Genomic DNA, 5,287 nt, shown 5'->3' with positions numbered 1-5,287 from the left:
TAAATGTTGCGATAAGCATTGACTGTCTATCACTGATGATAAGACTTAGTTAGTCCAAAACTTATCAGCATTATGGAAATCTCATGGCAGTGTTTTAACGCCCCTTTGCCTTCTCCCCTGCAGATGTCAACAGTCAGGGAGGCAACCCACCTGTCCTGGTCAACATTCCGGCTAGCCACTCGGTGCCTGGCTCGAAGCTCACCGCCGCCGTGGTGCACCAGTCACGCTTAGCGACTTGACTTAGTTCAGGATTAGTTTCATTGGTGGTGATAAGGGATATTCACGAACTTCAGACAAACAACAGTGAGAATGACTACTATAAACTGATATTTATTATTGTTATTGTTATTATTATTATTATTATTATTATTATTATTATTATTATTATTATTATTATTATTATTATTATTATTAATATTATCATTATTATTGCTATTGTTATTATCATTATTATTATTATTATTATTATTATTATTATTATTATTATTACTATTATTATTATTATTATTATTATTATTATTATTATTATTATTATTATTATTATTATTATTATTATTATTATTATCATTATTATTTCTATTACTGTTGATATATATATATATATATATATATATATATATATATATATATATATATATATATATATATATATATATATATATATATATATATATATATATATATATATATATATATATATATATATATATATATATATATATATATATATATATATATATATATATATATATATATATATATATATATATATACGAGTATATATGTATATATATATATCACTGTTATTATTATTATTATTATTGTTGTTGATGATGTTATTGATATATCGTCAGCATTCACTCATTTATTTATGTTAACTCTCATATGAAATAATATAAGGCTTCAGTATCAAAATGAAACAGTATATGTTGTACTGGGATAAACCTAATACTGGTCAATGAACATTTCTTGTTTTAATTGATCATCATACATCCATGACTACATAGAGGTCAGCGTACGTACAAGAACATAACATAATTACTCTTCTCTAATGTTCTTCCCCGCCACTGACTGTCGCAGCTCCTCAGCACCAAACTTTTTATACACAGCGTCCACCTTCAGCAAAGCTACTGTGTTCTCTACAGTGGTTGCTACAAGACTGTAACGGTGAATTTCTTAAAATTTCTACGACATTGAGATCGCTGAATTGTGAACTGTTTTCTCTTGCGACTTTAAAGAAAAAAAAAAAATCTTGTGAACATGTTACATGTGAGTATGTATAAATTCCTAAAACTATACAGTGCTATTTTATACAGCGTGTTGAAGAATGGTGGAAGTGGAAGTGGATAATTTTGGTACACAACAGGAGTAGCTTCCCAACATGCTACTTAACACAGTAATCACAGCAGTATCTTTTTATATTTCTGGTGCATTGGTGCCCTTTAGTATCAACACAAGGCACTGCAGTTAAAAACAAATGAGGGAAGAAAAAAAAATCTTACCTAGTATACGAAGTCTTTGTAGTTGAGAGCAACCGTCCACCAGTGATAGACATTATCTGAGTTATTTTTATCAATGCAAAGCCAAGCTGGAAAGCAGCATACACTATGAGTAACAATCAAGTTCCCCTCTCTTGGAAAAGGAATCACCCAAAAAAAAAAAAAATCGTAAAGGAAATATACACGTTTTGCTTCCTCCATGAGCAGGTGACAGTATGGCTTTGACCACTGAGTGTCACAGGCAGCATTCACACATTATGATAATGGTAGAAGTCATTTCAATATCATAAAATAAATAAATAAATAAATAAAAATAAACAGGCTACTATAGTGGATGCCTTATTTGGATGTCAATTATGTACTTGTTAAGTTTAATAATAAGCCTCATCAAGTTTCGCGGCTCACAACAACTATAATATATTATGTACCTAGAGGTGATGGCATCACCTCTACATTAAGATATTAACGTAGAAGTGATGCCAGCCCATGATGGTGTCATACGTGTGTGATCCTTGACCTGCGGCAACGTCACCGCGGCAGAGGCAGTGCTGCGAGGAGCCTGTTCTGCTGGCACGCTGTCCACACCACACTTCAGAATAATGTATGTGAGTACACTGCTCATGTAAACCCAATATTATGTTTCGAAGAGTAAATCATACGATATGAATTCGTTATGCATCCTGCTTGTCAGAAGAAGAAGGAGAAGAAGAAGAAGAGGAAATGTTTTATTTAGTAGGCACGAGTGCACAATGTTTTGCTTACCTTTGCTGTGTTCACCTGAGGTGTCTCTGTTCCTTGTGACGCCCTGCCTGCCGCATACCCTGCACACCCTCCCGCCACTTAAGTGTTTGCCTCACTGGACCGTTATGCTCTGTCACTTGTAGGTTTTTAGAAATACTTGTCTTAGTTAACAATGAATGTCAACGCAAAGAATGTAATTATTTTTATTGATAAAACAGTAATTAATAATTTAGTCAAAAAATGTCACAGTACAACTAATAAATATTTTAATTCCTGTTTCAAAACATTGCTAATTAATACATAATATTGTAGACAATATTGTAATCATTACTGAAATCAGAAGCAAATGTTCAGTTAGTAACAGATATTATTACATAACTGCTTCACACTATCATGCCTACCACTGCATCAACTACATCTGTCAAAGGGATAAAAACTGTGACGTGGAAAAGTCTGCTTAATACACCTTTCTCTAGAGTTTAATTGACAAAGTACAAGGCGTAGCCGAATGTACAGTCTGGTTATAACTAATATCACAGATACAAGAAGACTACTACATACAATTTAAGAATCTACACTTTGTTCTGTAAATTATACCCTCAAGGGTGTTGTCATTTGTAACATAAATGATTCGTAAGCGAAGGGAAGAGAGACAAAGTCTACTTATACGTATATCGGTCTATGTAACTATATATCTACGAATATATATATATATATATATATATATATATATATATATATATATATATATATATATATATATATATATATATATATATATATATATATATATATATATATATATATATATATATATATATATATATATATATATATATATATATATATATATATATATATATATATATATATATATATATATATATATATATATATATATATATATATATATATATATATATATATATATATATATATATATATATATATATATATATATATATATATATATATATATATATATATATATATATATATATATATAATATGGTAAAAAATGAGCAAGAAATGACCATTGACCTTTCTCTTTGGAGTACTTTGGCACACCCCCAAATGGACTAGATTATTATTAAGAAACATCTTTATTAGTTCATCTAAATACGGTAGTATTTTAAAAAAACATGGTTATGAGTGTGCCGATATAACATTTCTTTCCGTACAGAAAGGACAACATCCAGTCAACAGATTTATGTGTGGTATTTGGTGGGTGACACAAACTAAGAAAGAAAACTTTTAGTTGTGAATTGTCATCAGTTTTGAGTTTGAACAAACATTTTGATTCTCCATCTGAAGGTTTGTGTCTGTCCTCTGAAACATATATTTGCTCAAAACATATAAAAGGCTTTTGAAAGAGTATGGCATATATCTTTTATTTTTAAGCTTCCCTCATAAGGTTTCTATTCATCCCTTTGCACCTTTTTTAATATAAAGTTTTCTCTCTGGTCGCTCTATCGCCGCAGTGACAGACGACCATCGTCATCCTACACATGTTAACTGTGGCGTTCCACAGGTCTCTGGTAAGCTATCACCCATCGTGTTCCTATTATTCATGGTTGATTTTTTCAGTGAAACTTCTTGTCCTATCCATTCTTACGCTTGTGATTCTGTTCTGCATTTCTCAACGTCATTTACGAGATGCCTAACTAAGCAGAAATTAAACGGTTCGCGCAGAGAACCCACAAAATACCTAGATTCTGTTATTTCAGAATGACTATGGCAAACTTTTTGTTGTTCATTGCTTTAAAAACTAATTTCTTCATCTATCCACTCGACAGAACCCTCCAAATAACTATCCTCCTCTTACTTAGTGACACTAAACTATCTCCCTTTCCTACGCTGAACATGTCTTCACTAAAAATAAAAGTTCCATCTCTTCTCTTGCTAAAACAGCTTGCGTGAAATTAGGAGTTGGCTATAATGTCGACACATCCAGGGAGCATTTCCTATGTGAGAGACAGTGTACACAGTCATCACACTGACATTTTGTATAACTGTAAATAATCTACATTTGTAGAATGTCCATCGATTAGACGTGTGTACATTTAGATATTGTGAATGACTGAGTCACACCACGGAAGTGTCATACCTCCTGGGACGTTTATTGTTACCAAAGTTCTGCGGCAGGCACTGATTCCTTCATCAAATGCAAATTTTCTAGCACTTTCATCATCCCAGGAGCGTCGTTAAATAAGAACACAGCAATTCAGTAATGGGTTGAGCAACACGTTCACTATGCTGAAGTAAAATTTGTAGGACGAATTTCGGCTCATCACTTAGATAACATGTAAGGCTGTCAGTGTTTATCAAATAATTGCTTAAGATACGGAATATTTTCTTATTTTGTGCCACACGTTTTCCGTTCGCTTTAGCGATGTTTAATTTTGTAGGCTGGATGTTAGTTAATCAATTAAATAAACAGACAAGGATGCCAGGTCTACTTACCAGGCAATAGTTGAACGAAACATTCCGGGAACATTGGCAGCTGAAGCCACAGTTCGTAAATTTAATATAGGGTCGGATTAGCCTCTTTGCGTGCCTCGGCCGGACTAGATATTGTGGGCCTAGTACTTTTTAAAGACAATTCTTTTGGATGTGTATGTTTTATGTTAATCTAATGAAGGATTTATTCAAGCGTGAGGCCCTACAGGCCAGTGCCTCGCTTGCTTTGTGGTTAATCCGTCCCTGTACAACATATTGTTGCACTCAGTACACTACAAATATAGAGAAGGACGAGGGGGCTATAAGTCCTGAAAACCTTCATTTCTTTATATGTATACAATTCACCGCATGTTTAATAATCTGCCTTCACCTAGTATATGTTATACATTACCTAATCTTTGTTGTACCAGACGAAGATGAATGAAGCATGAATACTTATTTATTTATTTTTTATGGACTTGATTATTCAATGAATACTAACCGATCTAGCACAAATGTGATCCACATATACTCGCTGTTAACACAAGACCAGTTGTTCTCTGAAAAGATGCGAAATGAGGACTGGCATCATTTGATTGTATGGCCAC

Source organism: Scylla paramamosain, chromosome 1 (assembly GCF_035594125.1).
Source record: "Scylla paramamosain isolate STU-SP2022 chromosome 1, ASM3559412v1, whole genome shotgun sequence".
In the NCBI taxonomy this organism is placed as follows: Eukaryota; Metazoa; Arthropoda; class Malacostraca; order Decapoda; family Portunidae; genus Scylla; species Scylla paramamosain.
Note: the sequence above shows the minus strand (reverse complement) of the source record.